The 18,720-nt window shown below is 44.7% G+C and overlaps 2 long non-coding RNA genes across 4 annotated transcripts in view; one reads left to right on the forward strand and one right to left on the reverse strand.

Annotated features, from left to right (window-relative positions):
• The first annotated feature begins 1,659 nt into the window (after positions 1-1,659).
• LOC310763586 overlaps positions 1,660-18,720 on the forward strand; it is a 96,862-nt gene continuing 79,801 nt past the window's right edge. Inside the window, exons 1-4 of one of the 3 annotated variants that reach the window (XR_014548681.1) lie at positions 1,660-1,999; positions 3,409-3,479; positions 3,767-4,099; positions 5,558-7,148. This is a non-coding gene — a long non-coding RNA (uncharacterized lncRNA). Of the gene's footprint in view, positions 2,000-2,633; positions 4,100-5,557; positions 7,149-18,720 lie in introns of those variants that run through there. The other 2 variants (XR_014548682.1, XR_014548683.1) reach the window with 2 other exon arrangements.
• LOC310763588 lies at positions 4,186-5,558 on the reverse strand. The gene is made up of 2 exons (XR_014548685.1): positions 5,129-5,558; positions 4,186-4,322 (listed from the first exon to the last, which is right to left on the reverse strand). It is a non-coding gene; the product is annotated as an uncharacterized lncRNA (long non-coding RNA).

The raw sequence follows: 18,720 nt of genomic DNA on the forward strand, positions 1-18,720 counted from the left end.
CTGCCCCACCCCTGATGTAAAGTCTGAGAGGAGATGAGTATCACACACTGGAGAGATTAACAGGGGGCCATTTGCCCCCCATGGCATGTTCTTGGGTCCCTGTGGACATGTGCTTCCCTTTTAGACTTTGTGATTGTTCATCAGACCCCAATGAAAGCCAGGCAGATCCTAAGTTGTAACTCGTGTGAAGGAGGCAAGCAAGATGAAAGGGGTTGCAGAGTAGTACATTTAGCTGCCACAAGTCTTATTCCACCCCCAATCCTGTGGAATCTCCAAAGCACAGAGATTCCTCCACATATGGAGGCTTTCCTTGTGATCTAGAATCCCTGAAGGACGTCTGCTGCCAGCCTAAATAGTAAAACCCGGCTCTTTTCTCAGGCCTTTGTTGATTGTGCAGTTGTGTCCTGAATATTGTAATAACGATGTTGAATTCATCTGCTATTGGAATATTAATATTATTACCTGTTCTGTTTTTTAATGAAACCATTGCTTTTAATAGAATTATGTACCCAGCCCTGACTTAGATGAAATACACAGCAGACTATCGATGGTTTACACGAATGAATGATTTAAATAAAACAAACCTGGATTCCCTAGGGTTCTAAATCATACAGGGATCCTCAGTGCACAGAACAGTCTCCCTGCTTCAAATAATATTCCCCAATAAGACAATGGCAGGGCTGGGAGGGCTATGCTGCTCCACATTTCCCCCCTTCATGTGAATAATGCCTAAATATGGCTCTGGTTACCATGTAAAGTGGAAGCAAAAGAGCATCCTAAAGGGTGACCCCAGAGCCTCACAAGTGTTGGCTTCATTTTTCTAGCCAGCCATTCTTTGTGGTTACCACCAGTCCTCAACCACACCATTGTCAGCCATTTGTGTGCAGACCAGGCTATGGAGAAGGTAAGAAACACTACAGGCTTCTCCCACTGCTCCGAAGGGATTCCTGCTCACTTGCTTGGAAACTGGATCTGTGTGCTGCCAGATGTTCTGCTCACCCGACAGCTGGGTGCACTCTCCCATGGAAAGCTGCGAGTGGATTTGTGGATGTCTAAGTGACACAACAGAGTATCCAAGTAAAAAATCGGACTTAGAAGCAGAGAGGACACAATGCGTATCTGTGCAGAGGTCCGCAGCACCTCCCACTGGCTTTTGCAGGATATTGGTCCTCTTTTTGTTGTGTCTCTGACATAACATGCTACTGAATATTAAGAGTAAAGCTGCCTGGAGCCATGTATGAGAACTGAACAGGGCTGAGCAGTGTATGAGAATACAAATAAAAAATCATGGTTTGCATAATGCTAGTCAAATATATATATATGGTGCTCAAGAGCAAACTGTTGCTTCCATGGGTGGACTCTCACAGGTTCTTCATACACTGCTCTTTTAAGATTTACACCAAAGATGTGGGAACTTGGATTGGCTGCTGCTCCCCATTGTGCATGTACTTGATGGAAAACCTGTTTCTGATCTCTGCAATGTGAAAAACGGCCTGCAAAGGCTTGGGTGTACGTTAACTTTCTGAACTCGTGTATCATGGCTTGTGAAATGCTTATGAAAGCCAATCTGGGCGTATTCCTAGAACAGTGCACAGGAACACCAATGTCAATTCCTGGTGCATAAAGTCTGAAGCTCATTAGAGCTGTGTAACATGTTCAGTGTGAAACCAGAAACCACGTGAAGCATGCCTGGCTCACAGAATGTGCTTATAAAATCAGAAGAACAAAGACTGTGTTCATCCAAAGAGTTTTCTTAGGCTTGCAGAAAACTTTTTCAGCTGACCTTGGGAAACATTTCAAAATGCATCTGGGCTGATTTATAGAGTTGTAGCGAAAGTTGGGTTTTAAAAATGTGTGGTTTCCACATTGTGCTGCTGCATTCAATGAAGTAAACATCAACGCTTTCCATCTGAGGTTTGGGCTGCTACTATGCTGGGGCTCCTTTGAAAGGGTTCCCTTCTGTGACCTGCCTGGAAGGAAGACAAGGACAGCAGGAAAGGTAAATGACAGTGTTTTCACCAGATTGGTTTAAAAGGGAAGGGATTCCTTTCCAGTTTTAGGAATGATTTCAGCTTTGATGCTGCTTAGCATAAGGATTAGTGGGGGGGATCCTGGTAGACTGAGATCAAGATGTCTGCTCAGATGTGTGCAATTTGCAATGCATCTGCATTACCCTTTAATTCCTGTTGCATTTATCTTTCTCTTAAAAATGAGCATGGGGTTTTAACTATATTTGAATTCAGAGGATTTGAGGTATAAAGCATTATTATTATAGCTATCAATTTTCTATAGTGTTATCAATTTACATAGTGCCTTACAGAATAAGTACAAAAGGATAGCTCTCTGCCCTGAAGAGCTTACAAGATAAGCTGCAACAGTGGGAGGGATAAGAGGGGGAGAGGGGTGGGCAGGGGAGAGAAGCAAAAATAATACAGATTGGCTCCATCCAAATTAAATTCATTTTGCATAGGCTTAGTTTTCATTTTGAGCGAGGACTGGAAATGTCAGTCAAAATCTTCATGGGAAAGATGGATACTGTGAAGGAAGAGAAGTGGCAACTTGCAGTCATTCTCTGGCCAGGAGGAAGAAAGTGGGGGTGGATGAGCGGGTGCTTCAGACAACAGGAGAGTGGTGGAACTGGAGGAGTGAAGGTAATGAGCAGAGTGATCGTGGCAATAAGGACAGAATCATAAGGTTGAGCAAGGTTGTGCTGGACTCAGAAAGGTGATAGGAACTCTGGGAAGAGACTTAAGAAAAGGCTCGTCATCCTCCTCATGGAAATCTACACTTCTCTGGGCTTCAGACGGAATTTGCAAGGATACCGGTGGGAAGTGTGAGTCGGCATATTTTCTGATCTCTGTTGAGCTGAGAGGAGAGAGGCCCATTCTGGCCCCTGCCACTGTCCAAGGAAGGGACCAAGGGCCAAGAGAAGGCCAGCCAAGAGACTTGCAGCTGCTCCCGTGCTTTACCCCCCTCTTTCCTTTCCGCTCACACCAAGCAAATGGAGAGTCTAGGATTAGGGTCTGCCTTAACTGCAGCTTCTCCACGGCACTTAGGAAAAAGATTAGGTGACTTGTGAGGGCTAATGAAATCATCACCATCTTCTCAAGACATCCAAGTAGGAATTTCGACTGCACCACTACTGATTCAATATGGGGTGTCATTTTCTTTAATGCTCTCCCTTTTGAAACAAAAGTCTCCCGGCTCCCATGTAGTGAACCAGCACATCAGCAAGGTATCCCCGGTGACTCCCAGGCATACTGGCTTATTACATTTGTTTCTTTTATTATATTTCATTACACTAAAATTGTACCTCATCTTTAATCTGAAGTTGTGTTGCCCAGCATTCTAACACACAATTCTGCATATTTTGTATAACAGCTTTCACAACATAGGATTGCTTTTCAGATGCACCCAAAGAATGTTGAAGGACCTTATAAACACACCCTAAGGTTTCTTAGTGCACTGGATTAGAGTAGGTATGTATCATATATATCATTAGAGAAGCAGCAACACCCCTTCACCTTCTTCAGCCTGTTTTTTTCTTTTTATTTGGAAAGCAGACATGTTGTCCCCAGGGAGAATTAAAGGAGAAGCATTAGCTTGCAAAATGTATGCCAAATGAGCTAATGCTTCTGACACTTCCACAATGCAAGCTTTAGAAGAAGGCATGCAGACAGTGAGGCCTGTTTTTCTATGTCATATTTTTTTTTAATGGCTAAATGTTTGTAGGAAACAAAATGGATTTATTTTTTGCTCAATCCAGGCATAATATCAGGACTTATCCGGTTCCGGGCCCCAGGGCTTCAGACAACTAACAAAACACATCTTACTTCTGCTCTGGTAGTTCCCTGTTATGTCTTTCACGCGCAGGAAGAAAGAGGAAAAGCAGAACCCAACCGATTAAAGCACCATGACCCTGTGATTCTTTTCTTATGAACAAGCACATGACAAGCCCTGGGGTAAGGACTCCTCCGCAGCCCCTGCGACCACGTGTGACGCTGATGGAAGCCTTCGACTCTCCAAACCAAGTGTGCGCAGCCTGGGACTCGCCAGGCAAAAGACAGACCACCAGCCCTGAACTGCAGACAGTCAGGTGGTAAGCAACCCTTTGTCCCCCCTCCACCCTTTTTTGAAGCTCTAGGCAGCCAGCCAAAAGAGAAGGGGTTCAAAGAATCTCGCAGCGCCTTAAATCATAGCAAATTTATTGAGGCATGCCGTCACAGACTTCACTAGATACGGAGAAATGCTGAGGGTGTGGTGGGCTGCCTTTGGCTTGGTGGGTCGCAAAATTGCACATGCCCTGTGACTCAGTCGCGTTTCTAAAGGTATACAAAAATGAAAATTTGAGACAAATTTTGGGTAAACATTTGAAGGATACTGAGCAAAGCAAAAAGCATTTGAACAAAACTAGCCTTTCCATTCAGCGTCTGTTTGTTATTACATACACCGGTGAAAAACTGCTGGCTATTTTTTGTAATTTTGGTTTCATTTCATTTTAAAATTTTGAATGTGAATCACCTTGAGGGTGCTTAGGTAAAAACAACAAGAACTCTTACTTGAAGCAAAAATAGGAACAAAATAGGAACAATGATTTACCAGTTACCAAAAACAGAGACTCTCCCTTGTAAAGGAGAACAGTTGGAGCACAGAACCATTAACAGGAGGCATTCAGCACCTTGGCTGGATGACAACACAAGGGAAACAGAGGCTGTAGGAACAGAAGATCAGTCAAATTAAGGGGCCACTTAGGTCTGAAGGAAGGCTATAATTTGGGGCATCTTGGGTCTGGAGTGTCAGTATATGGCCCCTCGTGAAATTTAAATGTTGATGTTTTATTGATTTCCATCAACATTTAAATCCATAAAACACAATAACGGTAAATGCAGGAAGCCAAATCTACAGTGCTGGAATCCCAGGAGCCTATGATGAGGCCTGGTGAAAGAGAACGATTTCTAACAACTTTCCTAAAATGTCAAAAAATGCAGCCCTGGCCTTTCTCCTTTGGGAGGGTGTTCTGGAGCAGAGGCAGGGCACAAACTCTAGGGGCCCCGAGGGGCACCCTCAATTTCTTTTCTGAGGGTGCCCAGCCTTCGCCCCCTGCTGCCACTGCCAGCTGTCGCCTTACCTCTGACCTTCTGGTGCCCTGGTGACAACCGGGCCAGTCATACGAAACAACGCAATAAAAATAGTAGATGTACAAATACAAAAAATCAGCACTTAAATCAGTTGAATACTTAAGACCGTTAGGGAAACCAAATTTCACATTGTACCCTGTGTGTTTATTGCATTTATGATAAAATCCCACCAAACAGAATAGCATTTTTCAGCATCCTCCAAACCTAAACCTAAATCATTCTTCACAATTCTCAACCTGCCTGCCTGTTCATGACAGTCATGTGCAACAGAGAATATTTAATGTTTCACATTGGGAGAGGAAAATAATGAATAATCACACCATCCCTACTTTCTAGGAAATAGCTGGCAACTTCCTAGCAAGGAGAGGAAAGAACCTTGCTATTCCTGACAGATCCACTGTGGAATCTTTCCTTTTCAGTGGCAATATATGTGATTTCCCTCAATTTCTTGCAAAGTGAGCCCCCTGGAACTTTCTACTCTTGAAGAGCTACTTCACTTGAAGATGAAATGGATCTGAAGTACTTTGGAGGGTATTTAACGCCAGGTGCTTTGTTGCTCTTTGCTTTCCACCTTCCCTTTTGAGGCTGATACATGTTATTCATTAAACTTACAGTTTCTCTCTTGCCTCTTCTTTTGAGTGTAACTTATGACCTTGCAATCTCTCTCTGTGTGTTTTTGTCATCACAACATGTTTCCATGGAGCTGGATCTGATGTCATGAATAAGAGCATTGTTTCTTTCTTTCTTTCTTTTCTTCCCTAAGTTCCCAAGCATATTTGTGACACAGGTTTGGAAACCAAAATGACTTCACCAGTTAAATATTGTTAGATTCTACAGTGTAACAAAGGTAAGAATGCTGGCATGCGGTATTCCTCTCTGCATGAATTGAGGGTTAGGTATTTCAAAGCAGGTACACAAAGGAGTCCCCAGAGATGCCATTTCACAAGCTTAAGCATTATGTTATAAGGATGAATCATTGGATCACCCAGATCATGAGGTTCCATTGCTCAAGCTGCATGGAGAACCTGGGTCTGTGTAATGAAAAAGTAGGCTATAGTCCTATGCACAGTTACATAGAAGAAAGTCCCACTGAAATCAGAGGACTTTGCTCACTGTGAACCTTATGTTCTTAATGAAATGTCAGGGCGGGTATCAGGAACAGGTCAGCAATAACTCTCAAGGCGTCAGTGAAGTTAACTCTTTAGTCGAAGAAACAAAGCAGCTCAGGCCTAGTGATCACAGCAACTCTTCCTAGGAGGTCTTGCCTCAATGAGGCAGTTGTGAGAACTGAAGGTCCCCACATTCCCACAACTCTGTTCCTTCCCAACAGGAGTGCCAATTTGGCCCCATGACCGTGGGTGCCATGCAGTGTGCACTGCCCTGGGACTGAAATTTGTGGGTGCCAGGCCCCTTCATGGGGAATTTTGTGGGTGCTTGAGCATCTATGCTTCTGAAGTAATCTGAGGCTCCTTCATCCTGTCTGTCTTTGCTTCACCCTCTTCATACCTCTTCGGGTTCTGGGAGACCACAGGGGAGGGAAGCTGATCACAACAGGAGCAGGAGATTCCCTGGCTTCTTTGGCAGCCTGCCTCATCTCTGCCTCTTGGCCTCACTCTTCTCCAGCTTCAGCTTCTGCCTCGGAGTCTGCCACAGCCTCTTCCTGCTTACTAAGCCCTGTGACCTCTTTGAGCTTCCAACACCTCCTCCTCCCAGTCTTCTCCCCCTCACCACTCATCGTTGTACTACTACCAATCCTCAGACTCTGAGCCTTCTTCCCCTGGGGGTTTCCCAGCTGGTGCCTCCCACCACTCCTTGGCATCCAGCCCATCCAGGACATGGAACTCAAAAGTCTTAGGATGCTTACAGGTGATAGAGCCTTGAGATCTTCCAGTTACTGTACAGTTTATTTTTTTACCCATCTTTTCCTAGAAAGTGTACTACAGCCATCCTAGAAACATGCTTTTTAGGCAATAGTGGGACAGTAAAGGTAAAGGGACCCCTGACCATTAGGTCCAGTTGCGGATGACTCTGGGGTTGCGGCGCTCATCTCACTTTTCTGGCCAAGGGAGCCGGCGTACAGCTTCTGGGTCATGTGGCCAGCATGACGAAGCCACTTCTGGCAAACCAGAGCAGCGCACGGAAACGCCGTTTACCTTCCTGCCGGAGCGGTACCTATTTATCTACTTGCACTTTGACGTGCTTTCGAACTGCTAGGTTGGCAGGAGCAGGGACCGAGCAGCGGGAGCTCACCCCGTTACGGGGATTCGAACCGCCAACCTTCTGATCGGCAAGTCCTAGGCTCTGTGGTTTAACCCACAGCGGGACAGTACCATCCAGCAATTAGTAGCTTCATGATCCGGGGGGGGGGGTGTCTTTTGCTGCGGTTAGTACAGTCTTGCTGCTTTTGAAGCTGGGAGAAACATGAATATATAGATTTTCTAAAGCAAGTCTTAAAAATGAAGGGAAATTGTTATATGGCTGTTCTAGTGTTTTGCAGTGATGGAATTCTGAGAGTCTGTTTTGCCTTGTTGACTTCTGTGCTGGAATTTGGTGAAGATGGAGTTAATTTCACAGTACAGTAGATGCTCTCCCCCAGCGCGACTCATTCATCACCATGAAACGGTTGAGGAGACTTCTTCAATAAAGTCTGAATAGCCTTACAAAGAGGGGCAATACTGTACTGAATGAAAAGTGCTAACATAACAAAGATGTTCAGAACCATTGCTAGACATTTTGTTCTGCTTGATTTTTACATGGTTACATCAATCCCGGACCACTGGAATTTTGCTACACCTCTCTGGTAGGTTTAGCACCTCTTACCTCTCAAGGAGCCAGCCAAACAGGTCTTTGCTAAATGGCATTTCTGCAACCGTCCTTGCTTCAGCCATTGTCGTATTTCAGCTGTTGACCTCAGCAAAAGACCCCCCCCCCCGATCATGAACCTTGGTCACTTCCGTCAGGAAAAGCAGTTGCACTGCTTATTATAGCATTGCCAGTTGGCAGGCTGTGCGTGTGTGTGCATTCATTTTGTAATAACAATTAAAAAATACAACAATTGGAGCCCATTCATTTCATTATTAATTAGCAGAACAAATCCCACATTTTCAAATGTTCACTTGTTACTTTTTAATTTTTTTAAAAATTGAAATTGTGTTGTAACAATATGCAGCAAAAACCACTATACATCAAACACTTTTGCTTCTTGTGCAAAAAAAACCCAAGGGAAAGAAAAAAAAGAAAAGAAAAAACCCCAAGAATGACATATGAGAACACAGAGAGACAGCATAACAAAAACTCTATAATACCATAAGTAAATGAAAAGGAAAAATGTTGTCATTTACTTTGTCATTCCAGAAATATAAAAACAGAGCCCACCTCTCAATAAATTTATTTTCTTGATTATTAAGTATTGTGTTTCTCTCATAAGATAGTATGCCAAATGTTCACTTGAAACAACTGTCATATATTTATTTGTAACCAATTCAGAAACATTTTAGCTTGCATTTTCGCCTAATTGCTAGAGTAGGGCGTTATTAGGAAGCAGAAAGCAAGAGAGCAGAGAAAGGGAGATTGCACAGTCTCAAACACATCTTAGTAGAAGTGTCAAGCATTCTGATAGGAATTCTTTCAATACATAGCCTTTCAATCCCAGTAACAAGGGGCAAGACTTGCAGAAGTCTATAAAAGAGGAAGGCAAATGCTTGTCGTTTTTCTTCTTGTGCAGGTTCTTGGTAAGTTAGCTTTTTCCCTTTCCATCTCCCACTCCATCCCCTATTACAGTTCCTTTAGGCATTTCCTTCAAACATTTCCTTCCTTTCCCATTCTCTTGCCCTCTGGCAATTATTTGTAATTTAGAGAGACGATCTTTTTGACCCCGTCTCGGTGCCTCGGTGTATCTTCTCACCACAAGTTGCTTTTTACAACCATCAGATTCCAAGACAAGCAAAGTGAGAGAAAGCTTCCCCTTCTGCCTCTCCCAGAACCTTATAAAGCTGCCTGAAGCTTTTCTGAAAAGACGCTGGTCAGCCAAGACACTTGGTGGGGGCTGCGGATTAAATGAAGGGTTTTCATTCACTTACATAATTTTGGAGTTAAGCATGTGCTCAAACCTCTCCCACTGACATGTTGAAGTTCTTTAACCAATTTGGAGAGTTTTAGAAAAGGATTAGACAAATTTGTAGAGGATAAAGCTATTGGATCTTATCACTCCTGGGTCCTGCTATGGAAAATAACTCTCTCCATCTGATATGAAACATTCTTTTGTTATATCCCAATTTTGTGAATTTTTAAAACACACACAAATCACGTTTGAATTATGCATATTTTTTAATTCCTCTAAATGCACAAATTTGATATGCTTTCCAATGCATTTCACCTAAAATGCACAATTTTATACAAATGCTTTTGTAAAATAACATTTTATTTTGTGCATTTTTCCTTGAACTGAAACTCCTAATAAAATCCAGAGAACTATGAATTTTGGTTGATAGCTGCTTTCCAATTCACATGTAAGTCTAGGGTGGGGAAAATAAGTCAGTTATGGGGAACAAACAAATTTTGTTTGTTCTGGGGCAGGGCACATGCAGGACATGCAGGTGTCCCAGATTCAAGCCCAGCATCTCCTGGAGGGGCTGGGGGGGGGAGTCCAGGTGAAATGCAGGGGAGCCTCTGTCAATCAGTGCGATGGGGGGGGGGAGGATCCTGTGGCCCATGGGCCAGATTGGGCTGCTTTGAGGCTGTATTGTGCAAGCCACGCTCCCCCATCTAACCATGTACAAAATCAAGTGTGGAAAGGCAAGGGTGTGGCACAGCTGATTGGCAGTAATTGCAAAGCCCCTTTCTCAGTGCTTCCCAAGCTTCTGACAACCAGCTGATTGTTGGGTGCCTTGGAACTGCTGTGGGAAGCGCTGAGCACAGAGCCCACCACCAGGGGCACAGCATGGGTTGCCAGCGCCTGGGTCAGGGCAGGTGTTGTGCCCCCTGGTGGACTGGGAAGCAGTCAGTCCCTTCACTGGCCAGCATCGAATGTAGGGAGTCTCTCCTTGCAAACCAGCACCAACCTGGGAGCAGAGATAAGGCAGAGAAATGCAAATCCAGCAGCTCTGCTCAGAGGCGTAGGAAGGGGGTGTGGTGGATGTGGCCCTCCCCAGGTGTCACGACTGAGGGGTGTGTGTGACAAAATGGCAGGCGAGTGGGCGGCACACCTTGTGCCCGACGGCAGCAGCTCTTCTGACCCAGCGGCAGAGAGCAGCCCTCCTCAGCCGTGGCAAGGCACACCTGGCCGCAGCAGCTCTGTTGTGGGGCATGTCTGACCCGGTGGCAGAGAGCAGGAGGAGAGTGAGCAGCAGCTTCCCCGCCCCCTCCTACCCTGAACTGTGGTGCGTGGGGGGCACCCTCCATGCCCCACCCCCCTCGGGCGCATGCCTGCCCTGGGCTGCTGGCTCTGCTGTGTTGCCTCACCCTTCTGTCCTTGCAGCGAGGCACTCTCGGCAACGCATGTGGCTCTGGCAGTGCTTCCCCACCTTCCTTTTCCTCCTTCTTGGTTCTAGGTTGGTATACAAATTCAATAAATAACAATGATGATGTTCAGATGCGTATGAAGGCCACAGAGACTTGAATCAGAGAAAGAGATTAAATAAAGAGAAACTATGTTCTCCATGGAGTTGCAGAGCAGTAACATCTAGAGCAAAACCACTATGCAGAAGGTCAAAGGTTCACAGTGATGATAAATCATTGACACAATTCTGGCTTTGATGACATGAGCAAGTTCATGTTCTAGGCCTGCCTGCTAGAAGCAAAGTGGAAGGGGAGGGGAGGACTGAGCCCAAAAGCTTAGGGAGGGAGCTTAAGGAAATTCTGAATACAGGGGCATGTGATTCAAGCACTGGGATGAGCTAGAATCTCATTGTCTCATGTCAAGGAGTGTTGGAGATCTAAACAGGCTGAAGAAGCTGCCTCCGAGATGGTTTCATGGACAAGAAAGAAGCGAGCGAACCTTGAGTGTAAGGGGAAAGTGGGGACAGAATCCCACCAAAGCAACTATCATGAGGGGAAACATCCTCTATACTGCCTCATTTGATGTTTTTATTGTTAGCCCTTGATTCACCTGTGGCTGGGAAAGATAATACCATTTCCAAAGAGGGAAGTCACAAATATTGAATAAATTCCTCCAGAACTAAACTATTTGACACTGATCACACTTGAGTCAGAAACACGTGGAGAATTGGAAGCATTTTGGGTTTTTTTGTTTTTGTTTATTTGCCCCAATGGCTGAAATGTAATAGTTATGTACAGGGGAGCAAAGCCACGGGAAACCAGTGACCGCAATGGAATTTCCTCATTCCTTCCCTTTCAGGTACTTGCCTGAAACGCCCCAATTGCATATTTTCTTACCCCTTTCAGAGATTTAAGTTTAGGGTAAGGATGATATCTCTAATGTTTCACTTTGTTTTTAAATGGCCCGGGGTGTTTTACAGAAATCTGTAGAACTTGTTAAAAGGTACACACACACAGAGAGAGAGCAATGTTGATTCAGAGGGCATGCCCACATTATAGATTTAGGTGGGCTTAATTGTCATTCCCTTTCCCTAGTGAACCCTAAGAGCTGAAGTTCTCTGGGGGCTCCCAGGTCATTCTGTTCTCGACACCAGCAGGAAACTAAGATCCTTTGCAAGAACCCTAAAACTGGAATAAAGCTATGTTTGTAGTGTTGATGTTCCAGGTTCTCTCACACAAGCACTTCTTTGAATGCAGCCTTGTGGTTGTTGTTGTTTAGTCATTTAGTCGTGTCCGACTCTTCGTGACCCCCTGGACCAGAGCACGCCAGGCACTCCTGTCTTCCACTGCCTCTCGCAGTTTGGTCAAACTCATGCTGGTAGCTTCGAGAACACTGTCCCACCATCTCGTCCTCTGTTGTCCCCTTCTCCTTGTGCCCTCCATCTTACCCAACATCAGGGTCTTTTCCAGGGAGTCTTCTCTTCTCATGAGGTGGCCATGCAGCCTACCTGAAGGTTATTTCGTCTACACAAGGAACCTTTGGACTTGCTAAAGGTGGTGGTGGGTTTTTAGGCCCCATCCTGTTCTTGTGATTGTAATTCGTTTAAACTTTTTAATGCCGTGTTTTAAATTGCCACATCCTGCCCTGGGGCCTTGGGGTGCTGAGCAGGTAAAAAATCCAATTAACAACCATGACAACAATAAATATAGTAGCACCTGTTATTCTCAAGAGCTGGTATTCAGAGGCCCATTGCCTCTGTCACAAATGGGAAAGTAACTGCAACCTTTCTCTCTTCACTCTGCAAAGGGACAGTTCTCACAAGTGTCAGCACCAGTCTTGAGACAGCAGGGCTATTCCTCCGCTCTGCCAAGGGAGACCCTATTTTAGAAGGGGGGGGGGGTGTGTGCGCGCACACACACACACACACACACACACACATGTACATGCGCACACGTGTGTGGCAGTTTTGCTAGCCTACCCTTTAGGTTTTGTATGTTTTGAAAGCAGATTGAGTTGCAGAGATGGCTCTATGCCAGATCAGTTGGAACAAGATGTAGTGAGAAAACCTGTCTTTCTGCATTGCTGCTGCTTCTTCATCCTTTTTTTTAAAGCAAGAAAAATATTTCACCCATTAGTTTCCACAACAGTATTTTCTGAAGCTAGCAACTGATCGTTCTGTATGCTTGAGCACCGCTGAGTGACAGCTGCTTTGCTGTTATAGATATTTTACAGAGAGTTATTGAATAAATCAGACCACGAGTATATCATACATGATTTCAGCTGCAGTCGTGTATTTTATGCTCATTCCACACAAACGAGAAGAGTTTAGAGAAAGTCTGTTTTGCCCACAGAGCATTTGATTAACATCAGTCCTGCAACTCATCATATCTGTGCCGGAGGCTGGCTGGCTCCCGTATCTGTATCCTCTTCCACATCCTGAACCAGCCCCAGGGTAAGCTAAGAATAATTGTGAAACCTGGAGTGTACTTAAATTCCAAGTCCTTACTATGCAGACAGTTTGCTCCTGCAGTGGACCAAACCCTGCTGGCTATTTCTGCCTTGTGTCAACATGAAAATTTATCAAGTTGGCAGCAAACAGCAGCTTTGAAGAGAGCAATTTTGCAAGCCTCATTGAGGACCTCTCTGGTTGATGTTCACATTTTAAATATAATTCACACTCTCCCCCAACCCCCCCCCCCACATGTAATGTCAGGTTGCCATTCATCTGGAATTTCCCAAACAAAGACGGGATTCGCCCCTCGTAAACAGTGTCCGGGCGGAAATCACTGGAATGTCCAGGAAAACCCGGACAAATGGCAACCCATGTCGGAAGCATAGTTTTTCCTTTAAAAAAGCTCCAAACCTCTTTTTTAAAGATTTTGCACACACACACACACACACACACACACACACACACACACAAACCCCTCAAAAATTTGACCCCCCCAAAACCCCAAAAGTTTTTGTGTCCAGATTTTCACTTTTCAAATTTTGGGAACCCTATGTAATGTCACATGTAGCTTTGCCTTTATTTGGGGTATTACCCAGTACATATGACAGTGTGAAGTGAAAGAGTCCCGACTTGTGGAAGTTTCATGTTGATGATTACGTGCTGGATAATCTTTTTGTGCAGGTGGGGTTCAGGCCATGGGGTATCCCTGTACAGATCCCTGTTCTTGCCCTCTGCCTTGATTTGTTTCTGGAGTCCAGGGCTGGGCTCGTGGCTGGGTATGTGGCATACCTTGGTTACTGTTCCCAGCCTGTGGGGAGTGGGAGTGTTTCGGGTGAGGGGCCTGTGGGCATTCCATTTTCCAGTGACCCTCTTGCCTGCAGATGGCGCACTGGTTTATTCCCTAGGCTTCTTCTGCCCCTCCCGTGGACACCCTCCGGGATTACATTTTTGGCTGCTGGCTGCTGGCCGGCTCTAAGTGCCATCCCCCTGGCTGCTTGTGCCACAAAGGCAGACTTTATGATTACCGATTGGGCCTCATCACCAGGGTCTATAGGGGTTGCTGGAGGATTTCCGCTACCTTGGCCATATTGATTGCAGCATTTAGATGCTCCCTGGCTGTTTGAAGACAAACCCCTAATTATTTTGGCTGGGTCCTCTTCGAAAGAAGGATTCTGATTAAGGTGCTTGGAGGTCTGTGGTCCTGGGCGTCGGATGGCTCCAGGGGGTCGTACACTCGGTGGGGCGGGGCCATCAAAGTGGAGTTTTAGCTGCCTCAATTGCAGCATCAGTATTGTCCGCTGCCCTGAGGGCATTTATCTTGCGGATTTCCTCAATGCTCAGTATTGTAATCCTAGGGCTTTTGAGCCTTTGGTTTTAATTGTCTCTTTTATTTAACAGTTCTGTCCCATGCGGATCTCAAAGCCTTCCCTTCTGTTTCTTTCTGTCTGCCAATTCACATTCTTGCATCATGCTGCTTCTATCCCAAGAAGCCACATGGTTCTACATACTGAAACACTCTTTCAGACTGTCTGCTTGTCCATTTTCTAATTAATTCTGAATTCTTCACTCTCCATATCACTTTCTTCCTCACTTTCCTCTTCTCTTTCTTCCTCAGTCTCTTTGCTTGGGGGTTGGGTAGGGGGAACCTCATTTAGCCCTGGTGCAGTTGCTGCATAGGGTGGAGGGGGGCTAATTATTCCTCCCTCCTTTTCTTCTGGGACTTCTCTTCTGGGACTGGCAAAACTGTTGGCTTCTTTTTTTAAAAAAACTTGTACTTGCTGCCATACTGGGAACAGTTTGGCTTGGGCTAATCACAGTTTTGCTTTTCCTAAGCCATGGGGGACGGTCAGGAACTTCACATAAGTGTTGGAGTCTATTTTTCATCAGGTTTTTAAATCCTCAATCATCTATTTCGTGGCGTTTTTTCCAATTTGTTCAGGAAACATTGCAGGGGGGTCGTGGGAGTTGTTTTACTGCTTTTTCTCCATGACCCTGGGACCCTGGAACACTTGGACACTGGGATACTGGGATACTGGGACACTCAGCCCTCCTAGTTATTTTTTCACTCAGTCACAGGCCAGACGTTGCTTCCAACGTCTCACACACTCAAAACATTCACTGGAGTGTCCCCACACGCACATTCAGAAACCCATGCACCTCCCTCAATCCCCTTTTTACCAAAACCAAAACCACAACCGACTTCGACCGGGGCCCAAGAGCACCTTTTTTTTTTACTGCTTCTTCTGGGCACAAAACCAACAACCAACCACAACCGGCAGCTTCCCTGCCTACCTAATTCCTACCATGTGGATTCCTGAGCAGGTAGCCACTGCACCCCATCGAAGGAGGTGTTCAGCTGACCTAGCAACAGTTGCAGGCAGCTCCCAGCACCCAAACTTGGGGCAAGCATCAGTGGCCTCAAGAAAGGATAGTGGTCCATTTGGGACAGACCTGGCGGCTGTCCAAAAACAAAGAGGGGGTAATGAAGGGACAGGATACCCAAATCCTGTCTGTGAAATCACCTCAGGCCTCAGAACTATCCAAAATTCCCTTTCTCTCTCCTAAAATCCACAGCTACAGCTTTTCTGTGGATTCTCACAAGATGCTGTTCCAAAGGCAAAATGTTATTCTTTTACCAGCACAAGGAGGCTTCAAAAAGCTAATGAATAGGCTCTGTTCAAAATAGGCCTGAGAACGAATCTTATCTCATTCGAATCTTATCTTGGACATGCTGAACCCCCAGGGCTCCTCGACCCCTTGGCTCTCACTCCCCTTTCCTGGGAAGGGTGCCAAGAGTCCAATAGTCCCAAGACAGCTTTCTGTTCATGCTCAGAGGACTCCTGAAGGAGGAGAAAGGGGAGGGAACTGGTCCGGGGAATATATATACTCTGTGCACATGACTGTGAACCCGTGCATGCTTTTTGTGAGTTATCACACTTGCTCCTTCTACCAGTTCATGGATGGTAGAAATAAAGCTTTTTCTCTGAAACTGTTCCTTGAGTGTCTGTTGACTCCCACTTCCCTTTCCGGGGCGCAATATTTTTCCCACCCGATGGCAAAGCCTCATAAGGCTACAATATGACAGTGTGAAGTGAAAGAGTCCCTACTTGTGGAAGTTTCATACTGATGATTACGTGCTGGATAATCTTTTTGTGCAGCCTTTTATTTATTTTTTCAATTTTTTTATTAGTTTTCCAATTTATAACAAACAAAAAACATCAAGAACAAACAAACAAGCAAACAAACAAACATTTATCCTTGCTATAATAATTCCACTTTTTTTAACATTGTTGAATGACTTCCTTGAATCCCCCTAGCTGAGTTTCCATTGTAGCAGTTTTCCAAAACTATTTTCACATAAAATTTACTTAGTCAATTTACATCTTTCTTTCTTTTCATTTTAACATTAACATAGTATTTTACAACATCACAAATTTAAATCCTAGGCCTATCTGGTACTCGCAAGTAATTCTATTTATGTTATCTTAACATATTAACTAAATAGCCTTTAAATTTCTTCCAGTCCTCTTGGTGCTCCTCCTCCCTCTGGTCACGGACTCTTCCGGTCAGGTTGACTAGCTCCCAAAAATCCATCATCTTCATTTGCCATTCCTCCACTGTTGGTACTTCTTGTAATTTCCAATTTTTGGCCAACAAAATTCTAGCTGCAGTTGTGGCATACAAAAACAATCTAACATCTTTCTTGGGCAATTCCAAACCTATTATTCCAAGTAGAAAGGCTTCTGGTTTCTTAATAAATGTATATTTCAACATTTTTTTCATTTCATTTGTGCAGCCTTTTAGGCCTCTAGGATGGTGGCTGTATAATGCCTTACCATTGGAGCCCTAGGCACCAGCTCTGCGGGGACCTGGGTGCCTGAGCACCCATATTTCCCATGAAGGGGCTGGGCACCCACAAACTGCAGCAGCAAGCACACGGGACACTGCAGGGCATGTGCATGCAATGCCAGCCCTCTACTGCATGCCATAGTAGGTTTCCTTCTCTAGCAAAATGAGAAAACTTTAATATGAACCTACTGGAAATCAAGGCCATACGTTATCTTTAAAAAAGAAGAGAAAAGTGAAATTGTCTTGAGTGAAAGGGAAAGGCATGCTAGTTTTCATGCGTATTTCTCTTTTGGAATTTAAACAAATCAAAACAAAAATCACAAAGGTCTGAAACTGCTTATGAGCAGTAGTTTCATGGAGTTTAGTGAATTACTCATGTGGTTTCAGCATGGTGGCCTGGATTTGACAAGAGTTAAATACAGGTTCGGATACAGACGGGGAGTGGGGATCTGAAATCTGCATTTGAAGTTCCATGTGGTTTGTTCTGTGTTCAAGTAAGTGTCTTATCAAATCAAATTCATGAAATCCAGTATGGATTAGCAACAGTCATCAGCAACAAAACAAACCTTTCAACTGTGCTGCTTCTTGGAAAAGATTAAACTGTGCCTTTTAACAGACACCTCAGCTATTGTGCAGTGTTCATGTGGGCAGAGAGAGGCTCATGTGCAGAGAGTGCGATATTTTCTTTGTTTGCATATAAAGCCTAGTTCAACTGAGAAAATATGATCCTTTGAGCAGAAGACTCCAGATGACATTCCATGACAAAACACTGATGCACCTCTCTACCCTGGTCTTTAACACCAGAGAGAAATATATTTTAGGATCTGACACTTTCTCTTGACTGAAGTTAGTCTGAAGTGATTCTAATATTGCATCTTTAAATTGCTGAAACTTACCCTGGGATCTCATGGTGAGAAGGATGGGTGAGAAATCTGAATGAAAATGAATGGTTGATGATAACATAAATAAGTAAGATCAGGTGCCTTGACAAAGGCTTAGGTATAGGCATTAGAGAGGTGCAACTAGAGATAAATGCCTAAACATAAACTCAAAGACAGTGTGAAAGGGAGGGCTCCTTTTCCTCAGTTAAAATGTCTGCAATTTTTTAAGAACATAAGAAACACAGTGTCAATAATAGCAAAAAATCCACCTGAAGAGACATTAAAAGCGAATGTCTCCTTTGCAGATGAAACTTTCAAATAATTTCAGGGAAGCCTCAAGAGTTCCAGTGAGACTAGGAAGGGGTCTGGCTGACATAGTGTCCCTGGACCTCTCCAAACTGAGTGAATGAGTGGTAAAATGGCAAATGCAATTCAGTATAAGCAAGTGCAAATATATATCTCAGTTTCACCTGTATTTCACCTAATTTCATGGGGGCTAGACTAGCGGTGACTGACCAGGAATGAGTCCTTGGGGTTGTAGTGGATGGCTTGATGAAGATGCTGACCCAGTATGCGGCAGCTGTGGGAAAAGCAAATTCCACATGAGGGCTTATTAGGAAAGGCATTGAAAATAAGCTGCAGGCGTCATAATGCCGCTATACAAACTGCATTTGGAACACTGTGTACATGTCTAGTCACCTCACCTTAAAAAGGATGGTGTAGCAGGGGTTCTGCCCAACATTGTAGGTGCCTGGCGCATGCGTGTGATGTCGCATGGCAGGAGGAGGCCCAGTGAGGCCTGACACAGCTGCGACGGACGCCATCGGACCCTCCCGCTGCAGCGACAGGCTCCGTTGGATCCTCTGCCTGACAGAGTCTACCACTGCAGTGGGAGGGCCCAGC

Source organism: Podarcis filfolensis (assembly GCF_964270895.1).
Source record: "Podarcis filfolensis genome assembly, chromosome: 5".
NCBI classification, from domain to species: domain Eukaryota; kingdom Metazoa; phylum Chordata; class Lepidosauria; order Squamata; family Lacertidae; genus Podarcis; species Podarcis filfolensis.